Raw genomic sequence first — 15,721 nt, 5'->3', positions numbered from 1 at the left:
GACTAGAACGCGGTCGCGCTGCAATTTAAATTCTCTCATTGAGGATCGTTAAAGTCTCTCTCTCTCTCTCTCTTTTCCTCTCTCCGTTCTTCCTGCTCTCTCCGGCCTAAGACGATCGAACGATAATAATCGTTTAAAGTCTATCAATAAAATCAAAACTCGTTATGGAGCTTAACGACGCGGACGTATATAATGCGAGACGACGCCGTTGACCGCGTCATCTTGCAATCGCTCGATGATTATCGTCAATTTTTTACGTTCTATTCTCGCCGTATCGAATTTAATAGTTTTGCGTAACTCTTGTTACATATAAGATAGGCAATCCATAAACATGGGGGAACGTAAAGAGGCTAGGCGCATGTCGGCGCATTTAGTTGAAAGCGTATATGACGTCTATATACAGAAACCATTGGAAATTATAGATGGAATCTGTGGCCTGGCATATTTCCCTAATTAGAGTTAAGCCATCTCATTAAGTTGTATCTACGTGAATATCTTAAAGCAAATTAATTCGTATAAAATAAGTAAAATAGAATATACGACTCCTACGTGGATGTTTAAGATATGATTAAAATTGATTAAAATCGAATCAATAAAACAAATAGATTTCTATTAACCTGTATCTAATTGTTTTTAATTTTTTTTAATTTATGGAAGAAAATTGAAAATGTTTCCGAACTAATTTGGAATATCTGCAAACTAGTATAAAATATAAGAGACATAGCGACTGCAATTGCAATCACAGGACCGGAAAGGATCAAGTCACGCGATTTCACGGACGCGATCTATTTTTACAAACCTTAATGGATTAATGGGACATTCTGTCAATTGGATAATCGTGCGTACGTAGGAAGGGTTTGGAATTGACATCATTCCGAAGCAAATCGCTTGACGAAATAATCATTGCAATCGGGCAACCTGACTTATCAAAAAGTTCCGATTTCAATACTGCGAAAACTTTGGGAAACGATTTCGTCGCATTTCCCGGAGCGAAACCCGTCACTCGACGAAATGCTGCAACAGCTGGAGCTCGTTAAATGTATTTTGAGCAGGCATGTAATAACAACGTGTTATTGTTCCACGCCAATGTGAAAACGTCCGGTGCACGCGCCAAACTAAAATTACTACATAACCTTGACAAAAGATTCCAACGTGCCCAATTTCACATGCGGCGAATATAATATCGCAAATCTAATTAAACACGGAGATGCATTTATCTATCATCGAACAATTACAGAGTAGAATTACAATCATTATGTTACTATTAATCGATATCACAAGAAATAAAGAGATTTTCAAGAAGAAAGAAGAAACTATGATTTATATAATTTCTTGAACACGTGTTATTTCAAAAAACTTTTTTTCTATAGATTTTTGGAAATAGTTTCAAATAAATAGATGTCCTTGCTTTTTCAAACACTAGATAATATTATATAAGAATAGAGAATTTTAATGTTCATGTGTTATTTTAGTGAACAAAAAATGAATAAAATTAATTTTTTCTTACGTTAAAAAATAAATAAAATAAAATAAAAGTAAAAAAGACAGGAGATAATTTTTTTTTATTCTTTTATTTAGTTCTATAGAGAATATTTGAAAAGTACCGTATGATATTTTAATGTTAGAGTATTTCGGAGGGATTAATTAAAACCGAAAATTCTAAACGAAAATGTCGAGATTATAATAGCTTTTGAATTATAAGTAATCAAAGTTGGGTCGATAGTACGTAAAGCTCGCACGCTCAAACTCATAACTGCGTTACATGTGTACCGATTTGTTAACGTATATAGCATTTATATAGAAGATAAATTGTATAGAAATTCTTTATTGTTTCGCGAAATATTAATTGATTAAAATATCACTTAATATTCTTTCAAATAATATCAAACAATGGTTACTAATAAATATATAGATTATGAAGAATCAAGTTAAAATTTGCGTTTCAAAAAATAAATATAATTAATAAATACCATTAATTTTTTGTTAAATAAATTACATTTTCTACTACCTATTTTTTATTAAATAAATCGTTTAGCTTCATTTCAAAACGCTTATAAAATGTTGCTCACAGAAATCAATCGAGTCGATAATCTTTAATTCCTAAGAAATAACTGTGTTAGTACTTATCTCTCACTTACCGCAGTCACGTTTCAGGAAACAATACACACTATTATCTGTTTGCTCAAGTCTCATAAAAAAAAAAATAGTAGTGCGATGATACTGTGTCTATATATATAGCTACAGCTATATATAGACGCAGTATCATAAAACATATATAAAAACAAACGAGCGCAAATATTATATTTATAAAATATTATATTTATATTGTGATATATTATAAAATAAGTATATACTCTAAATATTTCATTTCTTGTGTTATCAAAAAATCAATTGTATTAATAAACTATTGTAAGTGAATATAATATCGATTTTTAATTAATCTCCAAAATATTGTGTTATTAAAATATTATATGCTATATAAATATTATATGCTGTAGTCTTGGGATTTTTTCATTATTTCACATCACTTTGTCAGATGTTTCGTGTATTTGATTTATTTACATTATTTTTCATCTCACTTTTTATGATATATCTTTGAATTAATTGTCATTCTTCAAACGCATGCTTCAAAATGCATCATTAACGTTTATTCAAATAAAATGAAATAAAGTATCTTAGACGCGTCTCGACGTTATTTGAGAACACATCATTTCGGTAACGAAGGGTGGCTTCGGCAAATGTAGGTCTCCCTGAGCTATCTCGAGAGGGACAACTAGAATATCAGGAAAGACGATCTACCACGGAACAGATTCTGATTCACAATGACAGATTATCAATGCCAAACATGCATCTCGTAAGATACCAGTTAAGATTACAAGTTAAGATTTTTGCCTGCGCAATTACCTGACGTGTCGGAAGGAATTAATGTGACAAAGTAAAGCGACTGCTTTACTAACCGGGATACGTGATCGATACAAGTTTTTTAACATATTCCGCTTAATTTCATCTCGCGGTAGACGATGCATGACATATCGGATTACAATGTGTCGCAAAATGTTAGAGCGTGACGGACGCCATCCGGCGAATTTCTAGCACGGACGACGTTTGTTAACCGTAAAACAATGTTATCGCACGGTGCCCGCTACATTTGTTTCAAAATACACTTGCTATTCACCGCCGTTCGTTTACGAACGCGCGGGAAACGTGAGAATAATACATGTTCCTAATTCAGACATCCGAGAGCCTTACGCCTTAGGTTACCGCGGATTATTAAGGCCGACAATTCCCCTTTGAACAAAGTGCCGGCTTGTTTTCGTTTCGAGAAGAAATATGTTACGTCTGATTTAGACGAAGCGGATTTCGGTCTTGAGAATCGGCCAAGAATCGACGAAATACAGAGCAGGAAACGGTATGCAGAAAAGTTGGAATTTGAATACAAGAACTGCGGGAGATAGGGGATGTGATTCATGCGACGACGTGAGTAAAGTAGGATATTTGAAACCCGAAATTGTCAAAAACTTCGCAGCAACAAATTAGCTGCTAATTTAGTCAGCACCCAAAAATATATGTTATTTCAGTTGATGAAACACGCATTATCACATAAACTGCGCATAAAATATATTTAAATGATTAAAATTCTAATTACGAGATGTAATTAATTATATATTTATTATCTTATATATAATATATTATTACCTTGATTAAATGTAATCGGATATGATGTGATAACAGTCAAGTCCGAATAATTCGATGTACCGAATTAAATGCATTTGTACTTAATTGTTGAGAGATTAAGGTGGCCAAATTACACTAAGCACGTAAAACACCTCGGGCAGAAATAAATAAAAGCGCTCTTCGTTAAACGAGTTTTACTTTCTTCCCGCGCGATTCCCCGCGTAGAAATCTACGAAGCCCTAAAATTCCATAGATACAAGCAGGACTACAAATCGCGTTAACCTTCTTGGCCCCGCCATCCGTTGCCCATCTTAAATTCAGGGCATGGAATGCCGCACTGGGGAAAAAGGCAGGCAACGTCCTTAAACCCGAGAGACCTGGTAGGGTTTCGCTAATCCTCTCGTCACGAAATATATTTCCTAAATAGAAATACCGCTATGTTTGCCTGAAGACGCCCTAAGCTGAATAAGAGCAAGGAATAAAAGTAATAGACAGAGTAAATCAAGGTAATTCTGAAATTAATTACACACAAATTTAATATTAAATTGATGAGATTAAATAACGAAGTGACGCAAAGACATTTATTTATAGGATCGACTATATTTATCGACTATATTTCACTGAATAAATTGTCGCGCGATATTATACTTATAACATTTATAAAAATGTTATCCCCCATTTTTTATGACTTTTAAATTCTTCAATCTACCGTCCCTGTTGCTGCCAAATATTAAGACGTATACAGATATAAAATACATCAATGCCAACACGATCAAAGTCCTCGATAAATATCATCGCGGATGTAACTTTATACTTTCTTGACGTAAAGACACGCACTCGGGACATCCGCGAGGAATAAATTACGTAACAATTCACGTGGATGTCAGATGTCGTCCGGACGAGAAGAGAACGGCAGCAATAGGGATGGTAGATTGAAGAATTTAAAAGTCATAAAAAAATTGGGGATAACATTTTTATAAATGTTATAAGTATAATATCGCGCGACAATTTATTCAATGAAATATAGTCGATCCCATAAATAAATGTCTTTGCGTCACTTCCTAACCTGTCCCTTCCAGATCTCCTTACTCTTTCTCTTTTTCTCCTTCTCTCCTCTTCCTTTTTTGCGTCTCTTTTTTCTTCCCTTCTTTCTTTCTTTTTTTTTTATCGCCGTTGTGTTGCCTCGCTTTCATTCCGTAGACATACTACCTGTGCCGATCGTAAAGCACCCCCGTCGTAGATACGCCATTGTCGCTCTGTGAGTCGCTTGGGAACCGGAACGTGCGGACTCAGGTATGCGTCCGGATATTCTTACCTGTTGAACCTTCGTCGTTGAACTCCCGTCGCTTTGTCCGCGTTGCGTACACGTAGTGATTCAGCGGCGCGATCGCGCGACGAGCTTTTCGCCGGGCATAATCGCGAGGCTCGCATTCATGAATTTAAGCTGAACGCATTAACGTGAACTCCGATTTAAACGGCGTCCCGGGGGAGAAAGAGGGGATCCTAAGAACGAATCAAGGAGGCAGGTCTTCTTGTGAATCTTAATTCAGACCTCGGGTTTGAACGGAATGCGCCACGACGGGGCGATCGGTAACAAGATCGCGAGATTACGCGGTCGTGTGCAAAGGGATTAATCAGCGAACTATCTGCCCGAGCTGAAATACACGAGATCTCACCATCGATCCTACCGGGACTGACCTAAATCGCGCTCTAACGAGTCCGCGAGGATTCATCGTGGTCTCGATAAGAAAAGTATCACGAAATACTCTTCGATTTATATTTAGCTGTCGGTAGAGTAAATGAATTTACTCGCCGAAATGTCAACTATAAATATTGATAAATATTATATTATTTCAAATTTAACGAAATAATTCAGCATTCGATAAAAGCAAATAATCACTTGAAAATAAATAAGGAAACACCTGTCAATTTATTTAATTGGATCGATATCGTATCGGGTTATTTCTGACCATGTAAATCAAGAACAAAAACTGAAATTTGATCTATATAAAATCACTTATACGTGATTATCTCGTTATCACCTATCAAAGTTTCCTAATTGTAAAATGATCTTGTATGTATAAAAAAGCCTTTAAATAATAATGTATTAAAATACACAAAATCGACTCTCAAATTTATTCGCAGATTTAATTAAAAACCTAAAAACTTTTTCAAAAATTTTAAGAAATTCATTTTAAAAAATGTATTGAATGTTATTAACGAATTTATTTTTTCTTTTATCAAACTACTTATTTAAAATTTGTATCAATTTAATATTATTGCTTCACTATTACATCAAAGTAATAAATGATAATTTTTACTTATGAAAATTTTTCACGCAAAAACAATTTCTTATAACAATCACTTGCACACAATCGTATCGTATAGATTGTCATGCAAAAAACGACTTGATCAATAGTGTACATAAAAGCCTTTTATTTGTAATTCAATTTCTGTCAATACAATATCCGATAAGGAGATAATTATTCCACAAAGGAAGATACTATCTATACATAAAGATACTATATATATCGCTGTATTGTATATAAAAATATTATATATATCGCTGAAATGATTATCATCGATGTCTCGTGATTTTTTCAAACAACAGTAGCAGGTCGTTCCTCCTCGTATTTATTAACCTCGTCAGTGTTTACTCGCGTTCTTGCTACTCGCATCCATATTCGGTCCGTAGTCGTGCGTGTGCACGTCGCACGTTAATGAGATCCGCGCGACGATGTGGAGCACAGCTCGGCAAACAGAGTTAGCAACGAAACACAAACACACACACACACACACACACACACACACACACACACACACACACACACACACACACACACACATGCGCGCGCGCGTATATCCACCACTACACCATTGAAGATCTCGACGGTTTTTGCGCGAGTGCGCATAATGTGGAAGAAACTCGTCGCAAAAACTCGTGCGAGGAGTTATACGTGCCTAACGCGAGGACGTGTTCGCGTTAAATCGGCGACTTTTTGCGCGCGCGAGCCCGCGCGATTTATCTCACGGTAATTGGCCCGACAGGTCTCTCTCGAAGAGCAACGTTGAAATTTATACGGCGCGCGTTCGCGACGTGCGGAAACGCGCATCGTCAACCACTATTAATCGAGTACATTACTGATCGATAGCAGAGAGCTACAATAGTAATTAAACGGCAGCCAGAATGGAAGATTTGGAAGGAATGTTGAATTTGAATATACCACAAATGTAGTTCTTTCCATCATTACGTAAGATACCGTTACATATGCAATATATTTATATTGTAATTTGAAATAATTACTTATTGAACTAATGCTCCTTAATCTGTTTAACAACTTCCGGCTATTAATTCGATGTAATATCCCATCGACTAAAGTCAAGTGCATTTGAAAATTTAAACTTTATTAAAATACTCATTTGCTTTCGAATAACCGAGCGTGTAACTATTGGAAAAGTAATGTTGTTTTACTTAAATTACTCTCTTACGCCGCAGGATATTATTTTCGCATGGTTTTAACAGAACTCTGTGAACGTCTGTATTATTATATCCTAAAACTCAATATATTTTTCCCATGAAAACCATAAGTTGAAAACTGTATTACATTACTTAATACAGTAAGAATTAGAAAATAAAAAAGAGAGAAAAGGAAAAGTAATGACAATTAATAATCTAATCAATATGAAAATCTAAAAAATAGAAAATTGTATCAAAAAATATTTTTATTGGTTTTATTGCTATTATTAGGCTTAATGTTTCCAAACTATATCAATCTGTGATCAATATTTATTATTACAGGTTTAAAGTTATTTAAAAATTTCCAATAAAAAAATTTACTGTAACTTTGTAAACGTCTGTATTATTATATTCTAAAACTGATATATTTTTTTCATAGAACCATAAATTGAAAATTCTATTACATTACTTGATACAGTAAGAATTGGAAAATAAAAGAGAGAAAAAGCGAGAGATAATAGCGATTAATAATCCAGTAATGTAAAAAAATAGAAAATTGTATTAAAAAATATTTACCACTCTTATTAATATAATTATTAGATTGTTTCCAAACTATATTAATCTTTAATATTTATTATTACAAAGTTATTTAAAGATTTTAAATAAAAGAATGTAAAAATTATATCTCTCATGTTTTATTGCAGTAATATAATATATTTCGCTTCGATAAAAGAAACAAGATTCTCATATGACAGAATTTTGTTAAAATATTCGCCAATATGTAGCATTTATACACCGTACGTTCTAACAAATCTCACAATAAAAGTAATCCGTTATTTCATCTACACAAAGTGAGGGTCGCATTAGCTCGGCGAATATCTGTCGAGTGAACATAGCAGAGTATAAAACACACGGCTAAGAAATATTTGCGCATTGGTCGCGAATCCACCGCGTTACATATATGTGTATACATCGTTACATGTATGTGCATTACGTTCCGATGTTTTTGCACGCGTACTTCGCAATCTGTGCCGATTGGATTTTACCTGGAACGCAGGCGCCTTCTTTGTCGTCTGTAATTCATACCGTCTCTCTCGCGCGAGCGACGCGCAAAAGCAATCCGTATACAAGCGCGGTTGTCCGTTGAATAAAATAAATAGAACATCGTCGTTCTGTATACGCGGGATACGCCGTAAACCGATCGCGTCAGCGTGTCGATGGGCAATATTTACGATCCCCTGGACTCGTGGCTTTCCTATCGAAGAGGAGCGAGAGCCGCCTTGTCGCTCTTACCCCAGGGGCCCTCATCGTGTGTCTCTACCCGGGACTCTCTCCTCTATCCTCCTCGGTCCCTAGTATCCTCGGTCCGGATAAGCGCGCACGTGCAAATAGCACGAAGAGTAACCTACAAATATTCGCCGGGTAGCGGCACACACTAGCGCGCTCGTACGCTAGTGTTCGTCGTTTAAATATCACCGCGCGCACTCCAATAAAGCCCCGCGGGGATTTTCGGACGGAAACGCTTAGAGCATCTCGCGCGCGCATACGCAAAACGCGATTCACCGCTATCACACCGCCGGGGAATCGGCCCTTTCATTCTGGATCTCGTTAGTACGATTGTAAACAAAATCTCCGACCGTAAACAAACGCGCGGAATTACAAGCGCGCGGTGTCGGTAAACGCTAAACGTTGCCGCGCGGCGGCAGCGGCGGCGGCGGCGGCAGCGAGACCATTGGCGATTCCGTTTAATGTGTCGCGCCGCGCGGTTTTGGGGGGGGGGGGGGGGGGGGTAAAAATAGCGAGGCGCGCATAGTAAACTGTTTGCCCGCGGTGTCAGCCGCGGCTGTTCACAGATCTAGGGGATAACCCGATAATCTATAGACCACCATAAATATTTCCCTGGTGTTGCGCGCGTGTTTGCGAAAGAACCTAACGCGCTCCTAACGAGATCGCGGCGCGCTCTCGTCTCGGACGAATTATTCCGGCGGTTAAATTCTTCAGTGCCCTCTACATTCCCGACGGGAGAAAAAAAAATTGTACCTCGTCTACTTACAAATTTATTCTACCATGCATTTTCGCCGTGCGTCGATATCGCAGTTGACCTAATTGCTTATTACGAGCAAAATATATATAATTTGTTAAATGGATTTATATCTGAAAAGATGAGACTCTCTACAGAAATTTTTCAAAAAATATGGTTGACGGAATTTTTAGTCTGCAATCAAGAGCTTAATGAAAAATAATTATAAGTGTCAACGTTATAAATAGTAACGTTTTCTGATAAAAATAACTCTTTAGATACTTAACTCTCTCACAGTTTTCCAATAATAAAATTTTCAATTATAAATAACGTGAAACTTTAACTTCTACTCGAGTGATAAAGTAAATGAAGAGCAAATTGCGGGGCAAATATTTATATATGATACAAGATATATTGAAATACTCGAGAGTTGCATAAGTAGTTAAGAAACGTATGTCCCATGATGTGTGATGTTTGAAACAATAAAATCGAATTTAAAATCGGCGTGTCTCTCATCTCCCCAAAGCTAAAGTTTAGCGAAACGAGCTTATCTCTTTCTCGTATCCGAGAGATTCTCTTCAGTCACACACGTTCCCACACGCAACGGTGAACGCAACGATTCGCGCACGAGTATGCAGATTCGAGTGCATCTATTGAACGATTTGAGGCAGAGCATCAAAGCCGCGTGGCGATAATTTTGCGCGCCGCGTAGCGCAATTATCAGCGTCGGCGAAATACGTGACGCTAATGGTTATAATCCCGTTGTCGCTACGTTTGACAGTCACGTCAGTCACGCGTAACATAGCCCTAATTCCATGATGTGCACAGCCGTTGTGTGACACGTACAAATGCCTCACACAAATGGCACAGATGCGCGCGGCGCGCGTACGACTCGCGCGGCCCGCTCGCCGAACACCAGGAGGGTATTTAAACGCGCTGGTAAACGCGCTCGGACTTTTTGATCAAACGAATTCCCGCGGTACGTTTATAAAGCATCCAATTTTTCATTAGACTAACCGGCTTAAACGGCACATCATTACATTAAGTATCAGATGATTCGGCCTCCTCGTATGCTATTTTAAGTCAAGTTAAATCACAAAAAAATTTAATCAAAGCTATATATTCCTGTATATAACCAACAATTATTATAATCTCGAATTGTTATAAATTATTATAATCTTCATACAGAAGAGCTTTAATCTTGAGTCGAGTAAAAGTAATACAAATTCAATGAAATCAAAACTAAAAAAGATTATTTTAAAAAGATTATAATATTCTTGCTTGTGAGAACATTTTTCTCGACAAAAACTAATTTTTTTCTGTAACTTTCACTAATTAATATTCTTTTTCTCGGAAAACAATTATCCAGAGCTTTTGCGATAATTCGTAAGATTAAAAGAAGATTACACATTGTGCGCGATTGTTTGATATGCGCACACGCATCGGTTAATTATCATTTGAAATAATATCATTTGACTATTATATCATTTTATCATTAATGTAAAATATCAATTATAAACATCTAATACGAGAAACAACAGAAACAATCAGAATAATTATGTATTACGGTACAATATGAATTAATTTCGTACAATTAATAATCATAAAATTCAAAAATCGTGTTGGTTCTCTGTTGGTTCAACGCTTATTACAAAATCATTAAAAGTAAATTCTATTCCCGTTCTTCTTGCTGTGCTCGGATATTAAATGCGAGAGTTCACTCGAGTCTATTGATTATCATTGATCCATAAATTCACACCTGCTCCCTCGATGCACACCCCGGCGACTCCCTTACACAGTGCATGACAAAAAAAGGGCACGCTTCATTAAACGACGACGGGGAATAAAGATATTTGTTTGTCATCATTTAAGAAACGTGGTCTGAATAAACGTTGACTTTTTCCGACGGAGTCCAGGGTAAACACCTTACACCCCGAGATCGTAGCACGTAATTAAGCGCGTTTCAACGAACTTTGGCTTTTGTTGCTCATGTCTTATGCACGCATATATCCGATGATATAGAGCGTCCGAGTGACTACGTGAAATATCACGCTTTTAACGAATCGCGTGCGCAACGGGCCGCCGCCGACGGGATTACGGACGCCGTCCGTTAAATTAACCCGTCGTTACGGATTGTTAATGAACGCGATGGATCTCCGGGAGAGAGAGTGCGCGAGACCCCGGAACGATTAACGAAAACATAAAATCCGTGCGACTGCTGCTGTCTCGCCCACACGGCGGGGCTTGGCACCCTGCACAATTGCCGATATCGAACGTGCACCTACTGCGGCGCTAATCGCTTCGGTCCAACTGTCGCAACGTTTGACTGACAGGTGGTAGTTCTACCGTTATTCCTTTGGCACATAGCCGGTGCAGCCGTGGCAGCAATTGGGATACATACGAGGTTAATTCGTAGAACGTGTTTAAACCTTAAAATTACTTTGCAGAGTGTTGCGTATGAATAATAGAGCTAGTTAAATAAAGATACGTTGCAAGTGTAAGGGCCATTCAAAACCGTAAAGCAGAATTAAAATAAATAAAAGAGAAATAAAAACTAAAAAAAAAATAAAGATGTATTGGAAAACAGGTTCTCGCATGAATCTATTTGAATATTTTTATTTGAATATATTTTCTACAATTTGAAATCAATGTTTTTAGCAATAAAATACCGAACGTGGATATTAGATATAAAATGTGTTATACGTATATGTAATTTGTGTATGTTAAATTTTTTAACATAAAAAGTGATTAAACTGGGAACAAATTATAGTTAGAGAAACAATTTAGTAGTTGAAGATAGCGTGTATAAAATATGGTAAATGTGTGCTACTCGTGTTTTAGCTCTATTTTTATATCACCTAAAGCCGCAACGTGATTAGAGATAAGTTAAGTTAGACATGGCTGAGAAAAGTTGCGCGCTTTGTAAAGAGAGTTCTAAACTGACCTACCCTAACTTAATTAGTTTTAGAAGTTACAGAATGCGAGGTAGACCAACGAAGTTGAACACTTTCAAATAAAATAGCTTTCTATGTAACGGCCGTTCTTTCGAATACATTTCATTAATTAAAGTTTTATATTGTATCAACATAAATGCAAAAGCGTGTTGCTAATATTTTTTCTTTTCGAAAATCGTTGTCATATTTATTTCTCAAGATGCTTACTTTTGTCGACATAACCATTTTTATGAAACACACTCGTGCGTAACTTAATCCGCTGAGTCATGAATATACGTTGCGTAGGAAAAAGCGAATTTATCGCGTAAAATCGACGAATTACCGTTAATCAAAGCGTTTGATTTTTGCGTTAAATGAAACGAAATGAAAGAGGCAGATACGCATTTTTCAGAATGGGCAGCGAGAGGGAAGGGGAAAGGTATTCATGCGGTGGCAATAATCGCCTCGGCATTTTCCAACGAGCGCCGATGGCCGGCGCGAAATAAAATAAAAAAAAGAGCGAAATATATAGAGGAAGAGAAAAGTGCGAAATTTCAAATGCGCACAAAAGTCGCAAATTACTTTCCGGCCATTACCGGAGTCCATTCACGCTTTCTCTCGCAGTCGCCGCCATACGCATACACGTCTCCCGATGTGCGGATGATTCCTTTAGCCGATAGGGGCACGGTAATTACAAAGCCGCTGGCGGAGGCCGCAGCAGCGGAGGGACGTCGCGCGACGCCGCCGGCGATGGCGACGACGACGACGTCGACAACGACGACAACGACGACGACGATGACGACGACAACGCAACAACGGCGACGATGCATCGCTACAACGATGCAGGAATACGTCTCGCGCGCGCGTATCCGGTATTGGTTTTCGATGCGATCGACGAGTCTAACAGGTAGATCCGTCTCTTTCTCTTTATCCTCTCTCTCTCTCTCTCTCTCTCTCTCTCTCTCTCTCTCTCTCTCTCTCTCTCATTCTCTCCGCGACGCATCCCCGACATGGGGAAGACGCGCCGGTGGTGAGGAGGGAAGCTGTATCGATTGGAGGCTTTGCGCCGGGAGAGAGAGCCCGCCGACCGACCCCTCGGCCTGGCCCCCGACGACCCTCTTCCGCAACCCCGACAGGGTTGCCCCGCGCGTGCGACGCAGTGGATTTTACTCCACGTGTTCCATCGGCGATAAGCACGAAGCCACGTTCCGTCGGCCTCTAACTCCGAATAGGCACTCCGGGGCAGTGCTCTAGCAGATTTGGAGATTGCGCTTGATTTGATCGTATTGCCGTGTGCGCACGATACGAGAGAGAGAGAAAGAGAGAGAGAGAGAGAGAGAGAGAGAGAGAGAGACGCAAAGAGATGGAGAGAGAAAGAAAGAGAGAGAGAGAGGATCGGCGCGGCAATTTGCGATGGGATTTCGATGCACTGTACTCTGCAAATCCCATAGCGCCGGTCTGATGTGTTTTATGCGTGAGTGTTATTTACCCGCCGCGGCCTATAATGGAATTGATCTCGAAAACGCTGCATTGTATGTACTACGTCGAGTGCGTCCACGTTGAAAAAATCTTGTTCCTATCGTGCATATGTTGTACACTCCGGGTGCATTCAGATATGAATAGCGTGTTCGAGTGAGGCGATTTCAATCGGCTTGGGAGCGATTAAACTCAATTAAATCCATGATTTCATGGACTTATATTTGATTAAAAATGCATCTGATATGCATATGGAAAAGATTTTAATCCAGAATATTAATTCAAAATTTAGTTACAAAGACATTTGAGAATAAATATCGTGGGTTCACAAAATATAACAGGAAATTATCATATTTAAGGATAAATGAAAAAAAGTTGTAACGACACATTTTCAAAAAAATTTTCCTCTAGATAAAAACTATTGTTAAAAAATATAATTCGTTGAAAAATATATTTCCAGAAATAAATTAACGAATGCGTTGTATCGAGAAAAAATAATTGGCGAACATTTTTCCGCTTCATATTTAACTTTAGATTTTTATCCAAAATCCAATTGGATTGTACATATGTCTCGGATTGTGAATGTGAACTCATAAAAATGGGACTTATTTGCTTTGAGGACGATCCAAACCGTTCCAGTCGAACAGATTAAAAATCGGCACCGTGCAAATGCGCGTCGAGTATTCCGGTATTAATGTCGTATTACCTCGTTACAACGGCACGTTGATAACGATTATTTACGTTTACGATACACTGGTGTACGTCGCGTGCTTGGCGCGCCCGAATTTACGGCCTTTAGTCCCCGCGTCGTATCAACGGATTTGCACAGATTTACCGCCCGCCAAGATTTAGCCAAATTGAGTCCCTTTCCAGTACTTCCTACGGGATATAACCTACGTTTTGCTTGGCGGAGCGAAAAGGATATATTGGCAAACTGTGTACATACGAGAGTATATTAACTATTTACCCCTTATAGACCATAGATAATTCTTCGACGTGTCATTTTCACGCATACTTTTTTGTTACGTGTCTTCTTAGAAATTTATTTTATTTAAATAATAAATCGATATTATTGATAAATAATTTGATTTGTATTTAAAATGTATATAAAAATGTTTTATGTATGTTAAACGTTTTATTAAGATAAATATTAAATAAATCATTTTAACTGAAAAATATATTGATTTTTAATTAATATTTTACTTTATATAATTAAGAAAATTGATAGCATTGTATGATTGATATATTTGATATCCTTAATTCTTTGGTTACATTTAAAACAATTTTAATATAGCAGTATGTATATATATATATATATATATATATATATATATATATATATATATATGTAGAAGATATATAATATTACCTAGTTCACAAATATACAAATATCCGAGGGCATCGTATCTTCATAGTATTTCTGGAAATAACTGAGATTCAATATTGCGGATGGAAAATCTGAAAACTGATGTCTTCGTGACTTTGCTCAAAGATAAATCAAAGGTTGCGTCTGCCGTAGCAGAACGCTGTCCATCCCTATAATGCAGTATCGACATTCGATGGCGCAGCAAAACTTCTCACGGTAATACCATTAACGTAATGTCGTCGTATCTAATACGAACGCGCGTCACTCTCTGTCGAATTTCTCCTATCTGCTTGTCGGCGATCGCTTTATTTAAATATTGAAAATGCAACCTAATTCTGTCAGACTAGAGAGATCCGCTTCAATTTATTATAGATTCCATCAAGATTTATCGCATATAGTGAAAATACACAGCGGCGCGCAAGTTCATGAACACATTGAGATTCGAGGAGAATTTGCTTTTATTAATAGAAAAAAAGTTTATTTTTTTTATCTCGTTTTTATACGTATAAAATTTATCCTAAGATAAGATCGAAATTCTAACTATAAAAAAAAATCAAAAGTTTGTATTTACGTTCTCCACGTTTAATATTTGAAGTGGATGTCCCGTTATAATGTCTAATATGAAGAATGAATCAATTCATAATCATAATCATGAAACGAAAATCAGATAACCACATTTAACGCAGATCAAATACGATTATTTGATTTGATCAATACAGAATTCATTCGTCTATCACAGACTAGAAATTTCGCTACATTTAATGGCTGAATATGCGATACAAATACCTAATATT

General features: G+C 37.3%; 1 protein-coding gene across 7 annotated transcripts in view; it reads right to left on the bottom strand.

Moving 5' to 3' along the window:
• The window catches only part of LOC105423659 (adenosine receptor A3), a 409,096-nt gene that overhangs the window by 352,978 nt on the left and 40,397 nt on the right, over window positions 1-15,721 (bottom strand). The window lies entirely within an intron of this gene.

Source organism: Pogonomyrmex barbatus, unplaced genomic scaffold (assembly GCF_055798465.1).
Source record: "Pogonomyrmex barbatus isolate J1 unplaced genomic scaffold, ASM5579846v1 scaffold2, whole genome shotgun sequence".
Classification (NCBI taxonomy): domain Eukaryota; kingdom Metazoa; phylum Arthropoda; class Insecta; order Hymenoptera; family Formicidae; genus Pogonomyrmex; species Pogonomyrmex barbatus.
This window is presented reverse-complemented; position numbering and strand designations above follow the sequence as displayed.